This window comes from Callionymus lyra, chromosome 18 (assembly GCF_982586985.1).
Source record: "Callionymus lyra chromosome 18, fCalLyr1.hap1.1, whole genome shotgun sequence".
NCBI lineage: Eukaryota > Metazoa > Chordata > Actinopteri > Syngnathiformes > Callionymidae > Callionymus > Callionymus lyra.
Window position 1 is genome coordinate 2,500,162 of NC_141835.1, and position 24,018 is coordinate 2,524,179.

A 24,018-nucleotide genomic window follows, 5' to 3' on the forward strand; every position below is an offset into this window, starting at 1 on the left:
TTTAGTCCAGAACACCAGAACCAGTTGGTCCAGTTCACACATAAGAACATGTAGTTCAGGAACATTGATCAGACGCTACAATGAACTAATTACTTGCTTGTAGTATGTTATGTTGTGTGTAGTAAGTTATCTCAAGACACCATACAGTTGAAGTAAGACTAAGGTAAGGTAAGGTAAGGTAAAACTTTATTGATCCCTCAGGAGGTCTCCTTCGGGAAATTGTTTTTTCCAGTAGCCAGCAATTTTTCATAAACAATAAAAAATAATACATAAAAAATAAAATAAGAAGAAGAACATAAAGAGAAAGAACAAGATGACACAATCTAAGTCTAAAGATAAAGACAAAGAAAAACAACAAAGACAAAGATACAAAGACTAACATGGAACAGAACATCCAGATACTCTCACTCCACTCCTGCCCCCCAACTCAGAATTGTACAATTTAATAGCCCGAGGAATGAATGAGTCCCTGAGTCTATTAGTTTTGCACCTGGTAGGAGCATTCGTGCTTCATCTGCTTCTCTGCTCACTGATGACAGTGTTCAGAGGATGATGTCATCATCATGATGGACAGTAGTTTGTTCAATGATCTCCTCTCAGCAACTGTCACCAGTGAGTCCAGCTTCAACCACAGAGCCAGCCCTCCTGATCAACCTGTTGACCTGTTGACCTGTTGACCTCCTCTTGGACACATTTCCACCCCAACACACCACAGCATAGAACACTGGCCACCACAGACTGGTAGAACATGCAGAGTAGCTTCTTGCAGATGTTAAATGATCGAAGCCTCCTCAGAAAGTACTTCTACTCTGAACTTTCTTATACACATGGTCTGTGTTGCAGGACCAGTTTACTGTCCATCCACACACCGAGGTACTTATAGTTGTCCACTATCTCCACCTCGTCGCCTCTGATGGACACTGGACGTGGCTTTGTCCTGGACCTCCCGAAGTCCAAGGCCAGCTCCTTGGTCTTTGAGGTGTTCCGCTGCAAGTGGTTCCTCTCACTCCAGTCCACAAAGTCACTTATCAGACTCCTATAGTCGTCTTCGCTGTTGTCCCTGATGCATCCAACAATGTCAGTGTCATCAACATACTTCTGGACGAGACTCAGCTCTGAGTTGTAGCAGAAGTCTGAAGTGTAGATGGTGAAGAGGAGAGGGGCCAGTACTGTCCCCTGAGGTGCTCCTGTACTGCACACCACAGTGTCAGACTTGATATACTTCAGCCTGACATACTGTGGTCGATCAGTAAAATAATCCGTAATCCAGGAGACCAGACCAGGGTCCACATGCATCTTAGTCAGTTTGTCCTGCAGCAGAGTGGGTTGGATAGTGTTGAAGGCACTAGAAAACCAGGAACAGGATTCTCACTGAACCGCTTCCTTTATCCAAGTGGGAGTAGGTCCGATGCAGGAGGTGAAGGATGGCATCTTCCACACCAACTGCTGGCTGGTAGTCAAACTGCAGGGGTTCTTGCGCGTGCTGGACTTGTGGCCTGAGATATTTGAGGACCAGCCGCTCCAGTGTCTTCATCAGCTGCGAAGTCAGTGCCACCGGTCTGTAATCGTTCAGCACACTCGGTCGGATCTTTTTAGGGACTGGAACGATACAGGAAGTCTTCCACAGAGTTGGTACTTTCCCCAGCCGTAGACTGAGGTTGAAGACATGCTGGAGTGGCTCAGCTAGTTCAGCAGGTCTTTAGCAGTCGAGCAGACACCTTATCAGGACCAGCAGCCTTCCCTGGACGAATCCTCCGAAGTACATCCTGTACCTGGAGTGAGGTGAAGCTGGGAAGTGGTTGTGTGGAGCTGAGGGGGGCACAAGAAGGTGGGGCAGGTCCTGAGGCGGACAGCAGTGAGGGTGAGGTGACCTGCTCAAACCTGTTGAAAAAGTTGTTCAGTCCATTTGCCTCCTCCACCGTGTCCACTGCAGTCAGAGAGGCCTTGGTCTTGTGTCCAGTGATGGTTTTAACATCATCCCAGACTCTCTTATTTCTTCTCAGCTCAGCTTCTCCTCCAACCTCCTCCTGTAGGTGTCCTTCGCCTCCTGCTGAGCTGACCCCATGGCGTCCCTGTCCCTGCTCCTGAATGCCACTTTCTTCCTGTTAAGGACATCCTTGACCTCCTTTGTTACCCACGGTTTATTATTAGGGTAACAGCGGACAGTCTTAGTAGGGGCGACAACTTCCAAGCAGAAATTAAAATAATCCGTTAGACAGTGTGTCTGTCCCTCGATGTCCTCACCATGAGACTTCAGCAGCACATCCCAGTCTGTTGTTTCAAAGCAGTCTCTGATGGCGTCCTCCACAGCTGGTGTCCACTTTCTGATTGTCTTAGTGGTCACAGTCTGTCTCTGCACCAGAGGAATGTACTGTGACTGAAGGTGGACCAGGTTATGATCGGACCTTCCAAGTTGAGGAAGAGGTTTGGCTCTGTAGGCGTCCTTCAAGTTGGAATAAAGAAGGTCAATTGTCCTGTTATTCCTGGTGGGACAATCCACGGCCTGATGGAAAGTAGGCAGAGTAGAGTCCAGGTTGGCATGATTAAAGTCTCCAGAGATGATGATAAACGCGTCAGGATGTTGATTCTGAAGTCGAGCTGTCATTGTGTGGATCTTCTCACAGGCAGATGGCGCCGCAGCGCTCGGAGGAATGTAGACACATGATCACGTGACTGAACTCACGCGGTAGATAATATGGACGCATGCTGACAGCCAACAGTTCTAAATCTTGACAACACGAGACTTTCTTCACAGTAACGTGTCCCGGACTACACCAGCGTTTCTTCACGTACATGATCAGACCTCCTCCTCTGCGCTTCCCACAAGCGCCTGAGTCTCTGTCCGCTCTGACGGAGCTGAAACCTGGCAGCTCCACGAGTGAGTCCGGAGTCAGTGAGTGAGCCACGTCTCCGTGAAGATCAACAAGCTGCTCTCTCTGTAGATCCGCTGGTTGTTGAGGACAGACAGCTCGTCCATCTTATTCGTCAGTGAATTGACGTTCATCGTGATCGTTGGTCTGTGACGTCTCTGATTGTCCGTTAGCTTAGCATTTAGCCGCTTCCCTGCCCGACAGCCTCTGTACCGGCGCTGAAGTTCAATCGGGATCTCGTGGCGATCTCCAGCCCGTGCCATTGACTTCAGCGACAGTAGATCCTCTCTTGAGTAAACAAGAAGATTCTCCCCATGTTCAGAAGTATCCATTTAAAAAATTACAGTCAAAAAATTAATAAAAAACAGAAAATTATAGAAATTGCTGCGGAGCTACTGGAGAGGCAGCCGTCCTCGTTGGCGCCTTTAATCTCGTCATGATCATCTCGACTATAGTTGATTAAGGAAAAACAGATCAATTAAACAAGAAGTGAAACACTGTGCAGTGAGCTATGGCGAGGAAAAACTTCCTTTTAGAAGTGAAAAAAGAAATTCCTTGAGGAATTCCGAACAATTGACCATAATATGGACGGATACCTCAACGCAGATGAGTTGCTTCGTTTTGAGTGAAGGGGTTCAAGTAACACGTGAGGAGGTGCAGCTGATAATGATCGGAGAAGCAGATGCTGATGGAGACAAACTAGTCAACTCTGAGGAGTATGTAAAGATGATGATGTGAAGTGAGGCTTGGTCGCCCAGTCCTGTCTCCTCTTAGAAGAAAGAAAGAAAGAAAGAAGTTGTTTTTTTCTTCAAATAAATGATCATCGCATTGAAGATGTCTGACCTTTTCTTTTAGTCCAGAACGAACCATCCCTGGTTATCATTACTGCTCAACTTTCTCAGAGAGAGAAGTTTCTTTGGCTTCTCGTTGATCATGAAACCAAAGGCCTGGGATTTGACGCTTCACTTGAAGGTTTGTGGCTAAAAACCATCCTAGCATTTTACAAACTCATCGAAAGGTGTGAACAAGTAAAAAGGATTCAAAAAAGCCCAATGAAGCCTCTGTGAGCAGCGCATTAGTCTCTCTCCGCAAACATGTGTCGGGATCATTGATGGGATTCTTTCCATCTGTCTCTTGAAAGGTTCACTTTAACAGACGGTTCATGCGTGTGACGACAGACAGCAGGTCTGTAATGTTGTGCTTAGCATGTGGCTAACAAACAATCGTGTGCTGTTACGAACGCCACGAGGACGCAGCGGAAGATGTTGATCACATTGAGTCGATGAAAAAGATAGAAGCACAAAAGGCAACTGTAGAAAAGTGCATCAAGAATCAGGTTTAAAGATCGTGAAGTCATCACTTGCTTGATGGAACCACTGTAGTCGTTCAAGGAAACCAACGATTCGTCGTCTCGGCTGGAGTTTGTCGTTTCACACCAGAGGGTTGATCTTCATCGTTGGATGTTGACGTTTCCCGCCGGTGTTGTTAGTCGTCAACATTGAAGGCAGGATCCACACGTACCAAGAGGTACAAGAAACATGTTGAATAATTGAAATTAAAATATAACAAATACTGAATAATTGAAATTAAAATAAAATAAATATTAGAATCATTGACATTTTTTCAACCTTTCAATATTTGAAGAACAAATGAAACCCTTCAATATTCTGACGGCACTGATGTTCTTCACTGATATTCTTCACTGATGTTCTTCACTGATATTCTTCACTGATGTTCTTCACTGATGTTCTTCACTGATGTTCTTCACTGATGTTCTTCACTCTGGTACCAGAGCCGTCGCAGCACAGAAGTCAACTCTTCTCTCCACGAACTGAAGCATGATGGGAAAATATCAGTTTCTATTTCTGGCAGCTTTGATTGGATCCTTGTGTGCAGGTAACTTTATATAGTATTTGATACAAGTTGATCACAATTGTACGATATTAGATTAATTTCTTTGGATTAAATAAATGATAACAGAGAAATAAAACATCAAAACTGTAAAATGATTCTAAAGAAACTTGAATCGATGCATGAGTAGAAAGAGGTTTGCTGCAGGTGTGACAGAGAAGATCAAGGTGGAGGTGGGACTACATCAGGGCTCTGAGTCCCTTCTTGCTTGCCGTGGTGATGGACAGACAGACAGATGAGGTTAGACAGGAATCTCCATGGACTATGATGTTTGCAGATGGCATCGTGATCTGTGGTGAGAGCAGGTGGAGGAGAAGCTGGAGAGGTGGAGATATTCTCTAGAAAGGAGAGGAATGAAGGTTAGTCACAGCAAGACAGAATATATGTGAGTGAGTGAGAAGAACCCAGGAGGAACCATGAGGCTACAGGGAGATGAAGAAGGAGGATTTGAAGTATTTAGGGTCAACAGTCCAGAGCAGTGGAGATTGTTGTAAAGAGGTGAAGAAACATGTTAAAGCTGGTGTAACGGGTGGAAGAAAGTGTCAGGAGACATGTTTGATAAAAGAGTATCAGCCAGAATGAAAGGAAAGATCTACAAGACAGTGGTGGGACCAGCCATGATCTATGGTCTAGAGACAGTGACGAAGAGGAAGCAGAGCTGGAGGTAACAGAGATGAAGATGTTGAGGTTCTCTCTGGGAGTGACGGAGATGGATCAGGAATGAGTCGTTCAGAGGAACATGTGAGATGTGTTGGAGAGAAGGTCACAGAGGCCAGAATGAGATGGTCATGCACAGAGGAGGGATAGAGAGTATATTGGTAGAAGGATGCTGGGGTTGGAAGTGCCAGGCAAGAGGTCTAGAGGAAGACCAAAGAGAAGGTTTATGGATGTAGTGAAAGAGGACATGAAGTTGGTCAGGGTGAGAGAAAGGGATACAAAGAACAGGGTTAGAAGGAGGAGGTTGATGTGGCGACACCTGAAGGAGCAGCCGTAAGGAAAAGAAGAAGATTTTATTTGTATTTGTTTTCAAATGTGCAAATAAAGAAGTCAGTAAAGTAACAACAACAAGTGATAATGAATATCAACACGATGTTGTAAATAATCAACAACATGTTTATTATCATTTCTTTCCTTCTGAAGGACGAACAGACTCTGACATGACTCAGCAACTAACAGAGGAACAGATCACAGAGTTCAAGGACACTTTCTCCTTGTTTGACAAGGATGGCGACGACATCATCACCAACGAAGAACTTGGTTCCGTCATCAGGTCACTGGGTCAGAACCCCACAGAGGCTGAGCTGCAAGACATGATCAACGACGTTGACGCCGGCGGTGATGGAACCATCAACTTCACAGAGTTTCTGACGATGATGGAGAGAAAAATGGAAACGGACAAAAAAGATGAGATGCGTGAGGAATTCCGAATAATTGACAAGAATGTTGACGGATACCTCAACGCCTTAGAGTTGTGTGACTTAATTTGGACCATTGGGGTGAAAAAAACAGACGAGGAGGTGGAGATGATGATCAGAGAAGCAGATGTTGATGGAGACAAACTAGTCAACTATGAAGAGTTTACAAAAATGATGACTTCAAAGTAAAGCTTGGTCGCCCAGTCCTGTCTCCTCTTAGAAGAAAGAATGAAATAAGTTTTAATTACCTTTTAGAAAATAGAATATCTTGTTTTTTTCTGTTTCTGTATCAAAAATATTGAACATTAAAATCAAATATTCTTCTGTCCACACAGAAGAATAAAAACACAGAAACATCATAATAAAGTGATTCTATGTTGATTCAATTCAGTTTCTTTATTTGTCCACTGGGTGGCGCAGTCAGGGACGGGAGCAGGTATTTGAGCGTCAGGTGTTTGTGAAGGAGACACACATGTGTTTGTTTCTGTGACAACTTTCATTCTTTTCTTCTTGGTTATTGTAACTGTTATTTGGAAAGTAATTCATTTTTTCCTTCAAATAAATGATCATCGCATTGAAGATATTGGACCTTTTATTTTAGTCCAGAACACCAGAACCAGTTGGTCCAGTTCACACATAAGAACATGTAGTTCAGGAACATTGATCAGACGCTACAATGAACTAATTACTTGCTTGTAGTATGTTATGTTGTGTGTAGTAAGTTATCTCAAGACACTATACAGTTGAAGTAAGACTAAGGTAAGGTAAGGTAAGGTAAAACTTTATTGATCCCTCAGGAGGTCTCCTTCGGGAAATTGTTTTTTCCAGTAGCCAGCAATTTTTCATAAACAATAAAAAATAATACATAAAAAATAAAATAAGAAGAAGAACATAAAGAGAAAGAACAAGATGACACAATCTAAGTCTAAAGATAAAGACAAAGAAAAACAACAAAGACAAAGATACAAAGACTAACATGGAACAGAACATCCAGATACTCTCACTTATCAGACTCCTATACTCGTCTTCGCTGTTGTCCCTGATGCATCCAACAATGGCAGTGTCGTCAGCATACTTCTGGACGAGACTCAGCTCTGAGTTGTAGCAGAAGTCTGAAGTGTAGATGGTGAAGAGGAGAGGGGCCAGTACTGTCCCCTGAGGTGCTCCTGTACTGCACACCACAGTGTCAGTCTTGATGTCCTTCAGCCTGACATACTGTGGTCGATCAGTAAGATAGTCCGTAATCCAGGAGACCAGATCAGGGTCCACATGCATCTTAGTCAGTTTGTCCTGCAGCAGAGTGGGTTGGATAGTGTTGAAGGCACTAGAAAAGTCCAGGAACAGGATTCTCACTGAACCGCTTCCTTTATTCAAGTGGGAGTAGGTCCGATGCAGGAGGTAAAGGATGGCATCTTCCACACCAACTGCTGGCTGGTAGGCAAACTGCAGGGGGTCTTGCGCGTGCAGGACTTGTAGCCTGAGATGTTTGAGGACCAGCCGCTCCAGTGTCTTCATCAGCTGCGAAGTCAGTGCCACCGGTCTGTAATCGTTCAGCACACTCGATCGGATCTTTTTAGGGACTGGAACGATACAGGAAGTCTTCCACAGAGTTGGTACTTTCCCCAGCCGTAGACTGAGGTTGAAGACATGCTGGAGTGGCTCAGCTAGTTCAGCAGAGCAGGTCTTTAGCAGTCGAGCAGACACCTTATCAGGGCCAGCAGCCTTCCCTGGACGAATCCTCCGAAGTACATCCTGTACCTGGAGTGAGGTGAAGCTGGGAAGTGGTTGTGTGGAGCTGAGGGGGGCACAAGAAGGTGGGGCAGGTCCTGAGGCGGGCAGCAGTGAGGCTGAGGTGACCTGCTCAAATCTGTTGAAAAAGTTGTTCAGTCCATTTGCCTCCTCCACCGTGTCCACTGCAGTCAGAGAGGCCTTGGTCTTGTGTCCAGTGATGGTTTTAACACCATCCCAGACTCTCTTATTTCTTCTCGGCTCAGCTTCTCCTCCAACCTCCTCCTGTAGGTGTCCTTTGCCTCCTTCAAGCATCGCTTCACCTCCTGCTGAGCTGACCCCATGGCGTCCCTGTCTCTGCTCCTGAATGCCACTTTCTTCCTGTTAAGGACATCCTTGACCTCCTTTGTTACCCACGGTTTATTATTAGGGTAACAGCGGACAGTCTTAGTAGGGGCGACAACGACCAAGCAGAAATTAAAATAATCCGTTAGACAGTGTGTCTGTCCCTCGATGTCCTCACCATGAGACCTCAGCAGCACATCCCAGTCTGTTGTTTCAAAGCAGTCTCTGATGGCGTCCTCCACAGCTGGTGTCCACTTTCTGATTGTCTTAGTGGTCACAGTCTGTCTCTGCACCAGAGGAATGTACTGTGACTGAAGGTGGACCAGGTTATGATCGGACCTTCCAAGTTGAGGAAGAGGTTTGGCTCTGTAGGCGTCCTTCAAGTTGGAATAAAGAAGGTCAATTGTCCTGTTATTCCTGGTGGGACAATCCACGGCCTGATGGAAAGTAGGCAGAGTAGAGTCCAGGTTGGCATGATTAAAGTCTCCAGAGATGATGATAAACGCGTCAGGATGTTGATTCTGAAGTCGAGCTGTCATTGTGTGGATCTTCTCACAGGCAGATGCAGCCGCAGCGCTCGGAGGAATGTAGACACACAGCGCGATCACGTGACTGAACTCACGCGGTAGATAATATGGACGCATGCTGACAGCCAACAGTTCTAAATCTTGACAACACGAGACTTTCTTCACAGTAACGTGTCCCGGACTACACCAGCGTTTCTTCACGTACATGATCAGACCTCCTCCTCTGCGCTTCCCACAAGCGCCTGAGTCTCTGTCCGCTCTGACGGAGCTGAAACCAGGCAGATCCACGAGTGAGTCCGGAGTCAGTGAGTGAGCCACGTCTCCGTGAAGATCAACAAGCTGCTCTCTCTGTAGATCCGCTGGTTGTTGAGGGCAGACAGCTCGTCCATCTTATTCGTCAGTGAATTGACGTTCATCGTGATCGTTGGTCTGTGACGTCTCTGATTGTCCGTTAGCTTAGCATTTAGCCGCTTCCCTGCCCGACAGCCTCTGTACCGGCGCTGAAGTTCAATCGGGATCTCGTGGCGATCTCCAGCCCGTGCCATTGACTTCAGCGATAGTAGATCCTCTCTTGAGTAAACAAGACGATTCTCCCCATGTTCAGAAGTATCCATTAAAAAAATTACAGTAAAAAAATTAATAAAAAACAGAAAATTATAGAAATTGCTGCGGAGCTACTGGAGAGGCAGCCGTCCTCGTTGGCGCCTTTAATCTCGTCATGATCATCTCGACTATAGTTGATTAAGGAAAAACAGATCAATTAAACAAGAAGTGAAACACTTTGCAATGAGCTATGGCGAGGAAAAACTTCCTTTTAGAAGAAACCTGGAGCAGAACCAGACTCATTTTTAACGGCCTGCCGCTTTGACCGGCTGGGAGGAAGGATGGGGGGGTAGACAGATGGATAAGGAGAGGAGTGAGGGAGGATATAGTGAGAAAAGAGGAGAGTGTAGGAGAGTCCATTGAGGTGCTGGAGAGAACTCTGGATCTGATGACGTGGTGAAGATCCTGGATCAGCAGCAGCTCTGGAGGTCCTGGAGCTCCTGAGAGAAATAAAAAGGTGTTTAAACAGGTGATGAATGTAATGAAGAAAAGAAGGATTAACAGAGCTGCTGCCTAAAACTCTCCAGCATTCTCAGCCTATAGCAGCTAAGATAAACAGTTAAGTTAGTTATAGCAGCTAAGATAAACAGTTAAGTTAGTTATAGCAGCTAAGATAAACAGTTAAGTTAGTTATAGCAGCTAAGATAAACAGTTAAGTTAGTTATAGCAGCTAAGATAAACAGTTAAGTTAGTTATAGCAGCTAAAGATAAACAGTTAAGTTAGTTATAGCAGCTAAGATAAACAGTTAAGTTAGTTATAGCAGCTAAGATAAACAGTTTTGTTAGTTATAGCAGCTAAGATAAACAGTTAAGTTAGTTATAGCAGCTAAGATAAACAGTTTTGTTAGTTAAAGCAGCTAAAGATAAACAGTTAAGTTAGTTATAGGCTTTATCGAAAAGTAAGGTTTTAAGAATGTTTTTAAACATAGAGAGGGTGTCTGCCCTCCGGACTGAAGCCGGTAGTTGGTTCCACAGCAGAGGGGCTTGAAAACTGAAGACCCTGGCTCCAAATCTACATTTAGAGATTTGTGGTATAACTAATAGATCACAGTTTAAGGATTGTAAGGTCCTAGAGGGTTGATAAGTTTGGATTAAATCTTTAATGTATGTTGGTGCGAGACCATGTAAGGCTTTATAGGTTAGGAGAAGGATTTTAAATTGTATCTAAATTCTACAGGAAGCCAATGTTAGGAAGACAGTACAGGTTTGTTCGCGCCTCTTAGTCTTAGTCAGGACACGAGCTGCAGATGAATGAGGTGAAGATTCTGAGAGACTTTTTAGAACATCCTGACAGAAGAGAGTTACAATAGTCCAGCCTGGAGGTTACAAAAGATGAGCTTCTCAGCATCTAAAGGAAGGAAGTGCCTGATTTTTGAAATGTTACGAAGGTGGAAGTAAGCAGTCCGTGAGATTTGTTTTATGTGTGAGTTAAATGATAAGTCCTTGTCAAAGCAGACACTGATTCTTTACAGTGGTGCTGGTAGCAGGAGCAAGTCCAGTCTGGAAAGATCATGAGGTAACGATTGTCTGAGATGTTGTGGATCAACTAGTAAAACCTCATTTTTTTCCGAGTTCAGTAGGAGAAAGTTTTTGGTCATCCATGACTTGATATGTGTAATACAGGACTGTAGTTGTGTAGCTGTTGATATGTGTAATACAGGACTGTAGTTGTGTAGCTGTTGATATGTGTAATACAGGACTGTAGTTGTGTAGCTGTTGATATCTGTAATACAGGACTGTAGTTGTGTAGCTTTTGATATGTGTAATACAGGACTGTAGTTGTGTAGCTGTTGATATCTGTAATACAGGACTGTAGTTGTGTAGCTGTTGATATGTGTAATACAGGACTGTAGTTGTGTAGCTGTTGATATGTGTAATACAGGAGTGTAGTTGTGTAGCTGTTGATATCTGTAATACAGGACTGTAGTTGTGTAGCTGTTGATATGTGTAATACAGGACTGTAGTTGTGTAGCTGTTGATATGTGTAATACAGGACTGTAGTTGTGTAGCTGTTGATATCTGTAATACAGGACTGTAGTTGTGTAGCTGTTGATATCTGTAATACAGGACTGTAGTTGTGTAGCTGTTGATATCTGTAATACAGGACTGTAGTTGTGTAGCTGTTGATATCTGTAATACAGGACTGTAGTTGTGTAGCTGTTGATATCTGTAATACAGGACTGTAGTTGTGTAGCTGTTGATATCTGTAATACAGGACTGTAGTTGTGTAGCTGTTGATATCTGTAATACAGGACTGTAGTTGTGTAGCTGTTGATATCTGTAATACAGGACTGTAGTTGTGTAGCTGTTGATATCTGTAATACAGGACTGTAGTTGTGTAGCTGTTGATATCTGTAATACAGGACTGTAGTTGTGTAGCTGTTGATATCTGTAATACAGGACTGTAGTTGTGTAGCTGTTGATATCTGTAATACAGGACTGTAGTTGTGTAGCTGTTGATATCTGTAATACAGGACTGTAGTTGTGTAGCTGTTGATATCTGTAATACAGGACTGTAGTTGTGTAGCTGTTGATATCTGTAATACAGGGCTGTAGTTGTGTAGCTGTTGATATCTGTAATACAGGACTGTAGTTGTGTAGCTGTTGATATCTGTAATACAAGAGTGTAGTTGTGTAGCTGATTTCTTTCATCTGCTTCATTAACAAGTAGAGTTGGGTGTCATCAGCATAACAGTGAAAGTTTATAGAGTTTCTTCTGATCAAGTTAAGATTTAAACCAGTTTAGTTCCACGAATGTCTATATGGTTTTCTAGCCTCTGTAGAAGGATTTGGTGTCAACAGTGTCAAATGCACTGAGATCTAGAAGAACAAGAACTGAAACATGGGTCGGGGACAGTGATGGGATTTTCTCTAGAGACACTTGGATGAACAATCAGGTAAATATGACAAACCTGATGATTCCTCACGACACACTTCAGTGCTGCTGAACTCTGCTTGAACTTCTGCTTCAATCTGGAGTCACTTTTATAAAGTCTTATGAAATGAGCTCCTTGGCAGACGTATGTTCTGTTGGACATCAATCAATGGCATCTAGATATGAAATTATTAAATGTTAAAGCCTTGACATTATTTTAATTGAAACGTTTTAAAGATTTTACTGCTTTTTTTAATCATTACATTCATTAATTTATATGTTGAAATTGAGAATTTGTTATTTTTCTTTGAATAAATGAATTATATTTAATGATTAATTATTCGTAGACTTTTTCATTTAAAAATTAAAACATAACAAATATTGAATAATTGAAATTAAAATATAATAAATATTGAATAATTGAAATTAAAATATAACAAATATTAAATCATCGAAATTATTTCAACCTTTCAATATTTGAAAAACCAAATGAAACCCTTCAATATTCTGACGGCACTGATGTTCTTCACTGATGTTCTTCACTGATGTTCTTCACTGATGTTCTTCACTGATGTTCTTCACTCTGGTACCAGAGCCGTCGCAGCACAGAAGTCAACTCTTCTCTCCACGAACTGAAGCATGATGGGAAAATATCAGTTTCTATTTCTGGCAGCTTTGATTGGATCCTTGTGTGCAGGTAACTTTATATAGTATTTGATACAAGTTGATCACAATTGTACGATATTAGTTGAATTTCTTATGAAATAATCAACAACATGTTTATTATCATTTCTTTCCTTCTGAAGGACGAACAGACTCTGACATGACTCAGCAACTAACAGAGGAACAGATCACAGAGTTCAAGGACACTTTCTCCTTGTTTGACAAGGATGGCGACGACATCATCACCAACGAAGAACTTGGTTCCGTCATCAGGTCACTGGGTCAGAACCCCACAGAGGCTGAGCTGCAAGACATGATCAACGAGGTTGACGCCGGCGGTGATGGAACCATCAACTTCACAGAGTTTCTGACGATGATGGAGAGAAAAATGGAAACAGAAAAAAAAATAAAATTCCTTGAGGAATTCCGAACAATTGACCATAATATGGACGAATACCTCAACGCAGATGAGTTGCTTCAGATCGTTTTGAGTGAAGGGGTTCAAGTAACACGTGAGGAGGTGCAGCTGATAATGATCGGAGAAGCAGATGTTGATGGAGACAAACTAGTCAACTCTGAGGAGTATGTAAAGATGATGATGTGAAGTGAGGCTTGGTCGCCCAGTCCTGTCTCCTCTTAGAAGAAAGAAAGAAAGAAGTTGTTTTTTTCTTCAAATAAATGATCATCGCATTGAAGATGTCTGACCTTTTCTTTTAGTCCAGAACGAACCATCCCTGGTTATCATTACTGCTCAACTTTCTCAGAGAGAGAAGTTTCTTTGGCTTCTCGTTGATCATGAAACCAAAGGCCTGGGATTTGACGCTTCACTTGAAGGTTTGTGGCTAAAAACCATCCTAGCATTTTACAAACTCATCGAAAGGTGTGAACAAGTAAAAAGGATTCAAAAAAGCCCAATGAAGCCTCTGTGAGCAGCACATTAGTCTCTCTCTGCAAACATGTGTCGGGATCATTGATGGGATTCTTTCCATCTGTCTCTTGAAAGGTTCACTTTAACAGACGGTTCATGCGTGTGACGACAGACAGCAGGTCTGTTGTGCTTAGCATGTGGCTAACAAACAATCGTGTGCTGTTACGAACGCCACGAGGACGCAGCGGAAGATGTTGATCACATTGAGTCGATGAAAAAGATAGAAGCACAAAAGGCAACTGTAGAAAAGTGCATCAAGAATCAGGTTTAAAGATCGTGAAGTCATCACTTGCTTGATGGAACCACTGTAGTCGTTCAAGGAAACCAACGATTCGTCGTCTCGGCTGGAGTTTGACGTTTCACACCAGAGGGTTGATCTTCATCGTTGGATGTTGACGTTTCCCGCCGGTGTTGTTAGTCGTCAACATTGAAGGCAGGATCCACACGTACCAAGAGGTACAAGAAACATGTTGAATAATTGAAATTAAAATATAACAAATATTGAATAATTGAAATTAAAATAAAATAAATATTAGAATCATTGACATTTTTTCAACCTTTCAATATTTGAAGAACAAATGAAACCCTTCAATATTCTGACGGCACTGATGTTCTTCACTGATGTTCTTCACTGATGTTCTTCACTGATGTTCTTCACTGATGTTCTTCACTGATGTTCTTCACTGATGTTCTTCACTGATGTTCTTCACTGATGTTCTTCACTGATGTTCTTCACTGATGTTCTTCACTGATGTTCTTCACTCTGGTACCAGAGCCGTCGCAGCACAGAAGTCAACTCTTCTCTCCACGAACTGAAGCATGATGGGAAAATATCAGTTTCTATTTCTGGCAGCTTTGATTGGATCCTTGTGTGCAGGTAACTTTATATAGTATTTGATACAAGTTGATCACAATTGCACGATATTAGTTGAATTTCTTTGGATTAAATAAATGATAACAGAGAAATAAAACATCAAAACTGTAAAATGATTCTAAAGAAACTTGAATCGATGCATGAGTAGAAAGAGGGTTGCTGCAGGTGTGACAGAGAAGATCAAGGTGGAGGTGGGACTACATCAGGGCTCTGAGTCCCTTCTTGCTTGCCGTGGTGATGGACAGACAGACAGATGAGGTTAGACAGGAATCTCCATGGACTATGATGTTTGCAGATGGCATCGTGATCTGTGGTGAGAGCAGGTGGAGGAGAAGCTGGAGAGGTGGAGATATTCTCTAGAAAGGAGAGGAATGAAGGTTAGTCACAGCAAGACAGAATATATGTGAGTGAAGATATGAGGAAGAAGATATGAAGAAGGAGGATTTGAAGTATTTAGGGTCAACAGTCCAGAGCAGTGGAGATTGTTGTAAAGAGGTGAAGAAACATGTTAAAGCTGGTGTAACGGGTGGAAGAAAGTGTCAGGAGACATGTTTGATAAAAGAGTATCAGCCAGAATTAAAGGAAAGATCTACAAGACAGTGGTGGGACCAGCCATGATTTATGGTCTAGAGACAGTGACGAAGAGGAAGCAGAGCTGGAGGTAACAGAGATGAAGATGTTGAGGTTCTCTCTGGGAGTGACGGAGATGGATCAGGAATGAGTCGATCAGAGGAACATGTGAGATGTGTTGGAGAGAAGGTCACAGAGGCCAGAATGAGATGGTCATGTACAGATGAGGGATAGAGAGTATATTGGTAGAAGGATGCTGGGGTTGGAAGTGCCAGGCAAGAGGTCTAGAGGAAGACCAAAGAGAATGTTTATGGATGTAGTGAAAGAGGACGTGAAGTTGGTCAGGGTGAGAGAAAGGGATACAAAGAACAGGGTTAGAAGGAGGAGGTTGATGTGGCGACACCTGAAGGAGCAGCCGTAAGGAAAAGAAGAAGATTTTATTTGTATTTGTTTTCAAATGTGCAAATAAAGAAGTCAGTAAAGTAACAACAAGTGATAATGAATATCAACACGATGTTGTAAATAATCAACAACATGTTTATTATCATTTCTTTCCTTCTGAAGGACGAACAGACTCTGACATGACTCAGCAACTAACAGAGGAACAGATCACAGAGTTCAAGGACACTTTCTCCTTGTTTGACAAGGATGGCGACGACATCATCACCAACGAAGAACTTGGTTCCGTCATCAGGTCACTGGGTCAGAACCCCACAGAGGCTGAGCTGCAAGACATGATCAACGACGTTGACGCCGGCGGTGATGGAACCATCAACTTCACAGAGTTTCTGACTATGATGGAGAGAAAAATGGAAACGGACAAAAAAGATGAGATGCGTGAGGAATTCCGAATAATTGACAAGAATGTTGACGGATACCTCAACGCCTTAGAGTTGCGTGACTTAATTTGGACCATTGGGCTGAAAATAACAGACGAGGAGGTGAAGCTGATGATCAGAGAAGCAGATGTCGATGGAGACAAACAAGTAAACTATGAAGAGTTTACAAAAATGATGACTTCTAAGTAAAGCTTGGTCGCCCAGTCCTGTCTCCTCTTAGAAGAAAGAATGAAAGAAGTTTTAATTACCTTTTAGATAAAAAAATTCTTGTGTTTTTCTGTTTCTGTATCAAAAATATTGAACATTAAAATCTAATATCCTTCTGTCCACACAGAAGAATAAAAACACAGAAACATCATCATAATAAAGTGATTCTATGTTGATTCAATTCAGTTTCTTTATTTGTCCACTGGGTGGCGCAGTCAGAGACGGGAGCAGGTATTTGAGCGTCAGGTGTTTGTGAAGGAGACACACATGTGTTTGTTTCTGTGACAACTTTCATTCTTTTCTTCTTGGTTATTGTAACTGTTATTTGGAAAGTATTTCATTTTTTCCTTCAAATAAATGATCATCGCATTGAAGATATTGGACCTTTTATTTTAGTCCAGAACACCAGAACCAGTTGGTCCAGTTCACACATAAGAACATGTGGTTCAGGAACATTGATCAGACGCTACAATGAACTAATTACTTGCTTGTAGTATGTTATGTTGTGTGTAGTAAGTTATCTCAAGACACTATACAGTTGAAGTAAGACTAAGGTGAGGTAAGGTAAGGTAAAACTTTATTGATCCCTCAGGAGGTCTCCTTCGGGAAATTGTTTTTTCCAGTAGCATGCAATTTTTCATAAACAATAAAAAATAATACATAAGAAATAAAATAAGAAGAAGAACATAAAGAGAAAGAACAAGATGACACAATCTAAGTCTAAAGATAAAGACAAAGAAAAACAACAAAGACAAAGGATACAAAGACTAACATGGAACATCCAGATACTCTCACTCCACTCCTGCCCCCCAACTCACAATTGTACAATTTAATAGCCCGAGGAATGAATGCATTCGTGCTTCATCTGCTTCTCTGCTCACTGATGACAGTGTTCAGAGGATGACTGTCATCATGATGGACAGTAGTTTGTTCAATGATCTTGTTCGCCTCTGATGGACACTGGACGTGGCTTTGTCCTGGACCTCCCGAAGTCCAAGACCAGCTCCTTGGTCTTTGAGGTGTTCAGCTGCAAGTGGTTCCTCTCACTCCAGTCCACAAAGTCACTTATCAGACTCCTATAGTTGTCTTCGCTGTTGTCCCTGATGCATCCAACAATGTCAGTGTCGTCAGCATACTTCTGGACGAGACTCAGCTCTGAGTTGTAGCAGAAGTCTGAAGTGTAGATGGGGAAGAGGAGAGGGGCCAGTACTGTCCCCTGAGGTGCTCCTGTACTGCACACCACAGTGTCAGACTTGATGTCCTTCAGCCTGACATACTGTGGTCGATCAGTAAGATTGTCCGTAATCCAGGAGACCAGACCAGGGTCCACATGCATCTTAGTCAGTTTGTCCTGCAGCAGAGTGGGTTGGATGGTGTTGAAGGCACTAGAAAAGTCCAGGAACAGGATTCTCACTGAACCGCTTCCTTTATCCAAGTGGGAGTAGGTCCGATGCAGGAGGTGAAGGATGGCATCTTCCACACCAACTGCTGGCTGGTAGGCAAACTGCAGGGGGTCTTACGCGTGCTGGACTTGTGGCCTGAGATGTTTGAGGACCAGCTGCTCCAGTGTCTTCATCAGCTGCGAAGTCAGTGCCACCGGTCTGTAATCATTCAGCACACTCGGTCGGATCTTTTTAGGGACTGGAACGATACAGGAAGTCTTCCACAGAGTTGGTACTTTCCCCAGCTGTAGACTGAGGTTGAAGACATGCTGGAGCGGCTCAGCTAGTTCAGCAGCGCAGGTCTTTAGCAGTCGAGCAAGAAACCTTATCAGCACCAGCAGCCTTCCCTGGACGAATCCTCCGAAGTACATCCTGTACCTGGAGTGAGGTGAAGCTGGGAAGTGGTTCTGTGGAGCTGAGGGGGGCACAAGAAGGTGGGGCAGGTCCTGAGGCGGGCAGCAGTGAGGGTGAGGTGACCTGCTCAAACCTGTTGAAAAAGTTGTTCAGTCCATTTGCCTCCTCCACCGTGTCCACTGCAGTCAGAGAGACCTTGGTCTTGTGTCCAGTGATGGTTTTAACACCATCCCAGACTCTCTTATTTCTTCTCGGCTCAGCTTCTCCTCCAACCTCCTCCTGTAGGTGTCCTTTGCCTCCTTCAAGCATCGCTTCACCTCCTGCTGAGCTGACCTCATGGCGTCCCTGTCTCTGCTCCTGAATGCCACTTTCTTCCTGTTAAGGACATCCTTGACCTCCTTTGTTACCCACGGTTTATTATTAGGGTAACAGTGGACAGTCTTAGTAGGGGCGACAACGTCCAAGCAGAAATTAAAATAATCCGTTAGACAGTGTGTCTGACCCTCGATGTCCTCACCATGAGACCTCAGCAGCACATCCCAGTCTGTTGTTTCAAAGCAGTCTCTGATGGCGTCCTCCACAGCTGGTGTCCACTTTCTGATTGTCTTAGTGGTCACAGTCTGTCTCTGCACCAGAGGAGGGTACTGTGACTGAAGGTGGACCAGGTTATGATCGGACCTTCCAAGTTGAGGAAGAGGTTTGGCTCTGTAGGCGTCCTTCAAGTTGGAATAAAGAAGGTCAATTGTCCTGTTATTCCTGGTGGGACAATCCACAGCCTGATGGAAAGTAGGCAGAGTAGAGTCCAGGTTGGCATGATTAAAGTCTCCAGAGATGATGATAAACGCGTCAGGATGTTGATTCTGAAGTCGAGCTGTCATTGTGTGGATCTTCTCACAGGCAGATGCGCTCAGAGGAATGTAGACACACAGCGCGATCACGTGACTGAACTCACGCGGTAGATAATATGGACGCATGCTGACAGCCAACAGTTCTAAATCTTGACAACACAAGACTTTCTTCACAGTAACGTGTCCCGGACTACACCAGCGTTTATTCACGTACATGATCAGACCTCCTCCTCTGCGCTTCCCACAAGCGCCTGAGTCTCTGTCCGCTCTGACGGAGCTGAAACCAGGCAGGTCCACGAGTGAGTCCGGAGTCAGTGAGTGAGCCACGTCTCCGTGAAGATCAACAAGCTGCCCTCTCTGTAGATCCGCTGGTTGTTGAGGGCAGACAGCTCGTCCATCTTATTCGTCAGTGAATTGACGTTCATCGTGATCGTTGGTCTGTGACGTCTCTGATTGTCCGTTAGCTTAGCATTAAGCCGCTTCCCTGCCCGACAGCCTCTGTACCGGCGCTGAAGTTCAATCGGGATCTCGTGGCGATCTCCAGCACGTGCCATTGACTTCAGCGATAGTAGATCCTCTCTTGAGTAAACAGGACGATTCTCCCCATGTTCAGAAGTATCCATTTAAAAAATTACAGTAAAAAAATTACTAAAAAACAGAAAATTATAGAAATTGCTGCGGAGCTACTGGAGAGGCAGCCGTCCTCGTTGGCGCCTTTAATCTCGTCATGATCATCTCGACTATAGTTGATTAAGGAAAAACAGATCAATTAAACAAGAAGTGAAACACTGTGCAGTGAGCTATGGCGAGGAAAAACTTCCTTTTAGAAGAAACCTGGAGCAGAACCAGACTCATTGTTAACGGCCTGCCGCTTTGACCGGCTGGGAGGAAGGATGGGGGGGTAGACAGATGGATAAGGAGAGGAGTGAGGGAGGATATAGTGAGAGAAAAGAGGAGAGTATAGGAGAGTCCATGGAGGTGCTGGAGAGAACTCTGGATCTGATGACGTGGTGAAGATCCTGGATCAGCAGCAGCTCTGGAGGTCCTGGAGCTCCTGAGAGAAATAAAAAGGTGTTTAAAAAGGTGATGAATGTAATGCAGAAAAGAAGGATAAACAGAGCTGCTGTCTAAAACTCTCCAGCATTCTCAGCCTTTAGCAGCTAAGATAAAAAGTTAAGTTAGTTATAGCAGCTAAAGATAAACAGTTAAGTTAGTTATAGCAGCAAAGATAAACAGTTAAGTTAGTTATAGCAGCTAAAGATAAACAGTTAAGTTAGTTATAGCAGCTTAAGATAAACAGTTAAGTTAGTTATAGCAGCTAAGATAAACAGTTAAGTTAGTTATAGCAGCTTAAGATAAACAGTTAAGTTAGTTATAGCAGCTAAGATAAACAGTTAAGTTAGTTATAGCAGCTAAAGATAAACAGTTAAGTTAGTTATAGCAGCTAAAGATAAACAGTTAAGTTAGTTATAGCAGCTTAAGATAAACAGTTAAGTTAGTTATAGCAGCTAAGATAAACAGTTAAGTTAGTTATAGAAGCTAAAGATAAACAGTAAAGTTAGTTATAGCAGCTAAGATAAACAGTTAAGTTAGTTATAGCAGCTAAAGATAAACAGTAAAGTTAGTTATAGCAGCTAAGATAAACAGTTAAGTTAGTTATAGCAGCTAAAGATAAACAGTTAAGTTAGTTATAGCAGCTAAAGATAAACAGTTAAGTTAGTTATAGCAGCTTAAGATAAACAGTTAAGTTAGTTATTGCAGCTAAGATAAACAGTTAAGTTAGTTATAGCAGCTAAAGATAAACAGTTAAGTTAGTTATAGCAGCTAAAGATAAACAGTTAAGTTAGTTATAGCAGCTTAAGATAAACAGTTAAGTTAGTTATAGCAGCTTAAGATAAACAGTTAAGTTAGTTATAGCAGCTAAGATAAACAGTTAAGTTAGTTATAGCAGCTAAGATAAACAGTTAAGTTAGTTATAGCAGCTTAAGATAAACAGTTAAGTTAGTTATAGCAGCTAAGATAAACAGTTAAGTTAGTTATAGCAGCTAAAGATAAACAGTTAAGTTAGTTATAGCAGCTAAAGATAAACAGTTAAGTTAGTTATAGCAGCTAAGATAAACAGTTAAGTTAGTTATAGCAGCTAAGATAAACAGTTAAGTTAGTTATAGCAGCTAAGATAAACAGTTAAGTTAGTTATAGCAGCTAAGATAAACAGTTAAGTTAGTTATAGCAGCTAAGATAAACAGTTAAGTTAGTTATAGCAGCTAAGATAAACAGTTAAGTTAGTTATAGCAGCTAAGATAAACAGTAAAGTTAGTTATAGCAGCTAAGATAAACAGTTAAGTTAGTTATAGCAGCTAAGATAAACAGTTAAGTCAGTTATAGCAGCTGAGATAAACAGTTAAGTTAGTTATAGCAGCTAAGATAAACAGTTAAGTTAGTTATAGCAGCTAAGATAAACAGTTTTGTTAGTTATAGCAGCTAAAGATAAACAGTTAAGTTAGTTATTGCAGCTAAGATAAACAGTTAAGTTAGTTATAGCAGCTAAGATAAACAGTTAAGTTAGTTATAGCAGCTAAGATAAACAGTTAAGTTAGTTATAGCAGCTAAGATAAACAGTTTTGTTAGTTATAGCAGCTAAAGATAAACAGTTAAGTTAGTTATAGCAGCTAAAGATAAATAGTTAAGTTAGTTATAGCAGCTAAAGATAAACAGTTAAGTTAGTTATAGCAGCTAAGATAAACAGTTTTGTTAGTTATAGCAGCTAAAGATAAACAGTTAAGTTAGTTATAGCAGCTAAGATAAACAGTTTTGTTAGTTATAGCAGCTAAAGATAAACAGTTAAGTTAGTTATAGCAGCTAAAGATAAACAGTTAAGTTAGTTATAGCAGCTAAAGATAAACACTTAAGTTAGTTATAGCAGCTAAGATAAACAGTTAAGTTAGTTATAGCAGCTAAGATAAACAGTTAAGTTAGTTATAGCAGCTAAGATAAACAGTTAAGTTAGTTATAGCAGCTAAGATAAACAGTTAAGTTAGTTATAGCAGCTAAGATAAACAGTTAAGTTAGTTATAGCAGCTAAGATAAACAGTTAAGTTAGTTATAGCAGCTAAGATAAACAGTAAAGTTAGTTATAGCAGCTAAGATAAACAGTTAAGTTAGTTATAGCAGCTAAGATAAACAGTTAAGTTAGTTATAGCAGCTGAGATAAACAGTTAAGTTAGTTATAGCAGCTAAGATAAACAGTTAAGTTAGTTATAGCAGCTAAGATAAACAGTTTTGTTAGTTATAGCAGCTAAAGATAAACAGTTAAGTTAGTTATTGCAGCTAAGATAAACAGTTAAGTTAGTTATAGCAGCTAAGATAAACAGTTAAGTTAGTTATAGCAGCTAAGATAAACAGTTAAGTTAGTTATAGCAGCTAAGATAAACAGTTTTGTTAGTTATAGCAGCTAAAGATAAACAGTTAAGTTAGTTATAGCAGCTAAAGATAAATAGTTAAGTTAGTTATAGCAGCTAAAGATAAACAGTTAAGTTAGTTATAGCAGCTAAGATAAACAGTTTTGTTAGTTATAGCAGCTAAAGATAAACAGTTAAGTTAGTTATAGCAGCTAAGATAAACAGTTTTGTTAGTTATAGCAGCTAAAGATAAACAGTTAAGTTAGTTATAGCAGCTAAAGATAAACAATTAAGTTAGTTATAGGCTTTATCGAAAAGTAAGGTTTTAAGATTGTTCTTAAACATAGAGAGGGTGTCTGCCCTCTGGACTGAAGCCGGTAGTTTGTTCCACAGCAGAGGGGCTTGAAAACTGAAGACCCTGGCTCCAAATCTACATTTAGAGATTTGTGGTATAACTAATAGATCAGAGTTTAAGGATCGTAAGGTCCTTTGAGGGTTGATAAGTTTGGATTAAATCTTTAATGTATGTTGGTGTTAGACCATGTAAGGCTTTATAGGTTAGGAGAAGGATTTTAAATTGTATCTAAATTCTACAGGAAGCCAATGTTAGGAAGACAGTACAGGTTTGTTCGCGCCTCTTAGTCTTAGTCAGGACACAAGCTGCAGATGAATGAGGTGAAGATTCTGAGAGACTTTTTAGAACATCCTGACAGAAGAGAGTTACAATAGTCCAGCCTGGAGGTTACAAAAGATGAGCTTCTCAGCATCAAGTTACGAAGGTGGAAGTAAGCAGTCCGTGAGATTTGTTTTATGTGTGAGTTAAATGATGAATCCTCATCAAAGCAGATACCCAGATTATTTACAGTGGTGCTGGTAGCAGGAGCAAGTCCAGTCTGGAAAGATCATAAGGTAACGATTGTCTGAGATGTTGCGGATCAATTAGTAAAACCTCCGTTTTTTCCAAGTTCAGTAGGAGGAAATTTTTGGTCATCCATGACTTGATATGTGTAATACAGGACTATAGTTGTGTAGCTGTTGATATGTGTAATACAGGACTGTAGTTGTGTAGCTGTTGATATGTGTAATACAGGACTGTAGTTGTGTAGCTGTTGATATGTGTAATACAGGACTGTAGTTGTGTAGCTGTTGATATCTGTAATACAGGACTGTAGTTGTGTAGCTGTTGATATCTGTAATACAGGAGTGTATTTGTGTAGTTGTTGATATGTGTGATACAGGACTGTAGTTGTGTAGCTGTTGATATGTGTAATACAGGACTGTAGTTGTGTAGCTGTTGATATGTGTAATACAGGACTGTAGTTGTGTAGCTGTTGATATCTGTAATACAGGACTGTAGTTGTGTAGCTGTTGATATCTGTAATACAGGACTGTAGTTGTGTAGCTGTTGATATCTGTAATATTGGACTGTAGTTGTGTAGCTGTTGATATCTGTAATACAGGAGTGTATTTGTGTAGTTGTTGATATGTGTGATACAGGACTGTAGTTGTGTAACTGATTTCTTTCATCTGCTTCATGGACAAGTAAAGTTGGGTGTCATCAGCATAACAGTGAAAGTTTATAGAGTGTCTTCTGATCAAGTCCCCTAGTGGGAGCATATAG

At 41.7% G+C, this 24,018-nt stretch overlaps 3 pseudogenes; all 3 read left to right on the plus strand.

The window, feature by feature from the left end:
- Positions 1-5,938: 5,938 nt before the first annotated feature.
- LOC148060044 (calmodulin pseudogene) lies at positions 5,939-6,385 on the plus strand (annotated as a pseudogene).
- Positions 6,386-13,097: 6,712 nt separating this feature from the next.
- Positions 13,098-13,541, plus strand: LOC148060045 (uncharacterized; annotated as a pseudogene).
- A 2,349-nt stretch (positions 13,542-15,890) lies between these two features.
- Positions 15,891-16,337, plus strand: LOC148060046 (neo-calmodulin pseudogene; annotated as a pseudogene).
- Positions 16,338-24,018: the final 7,681 nt, after the last annotated feature.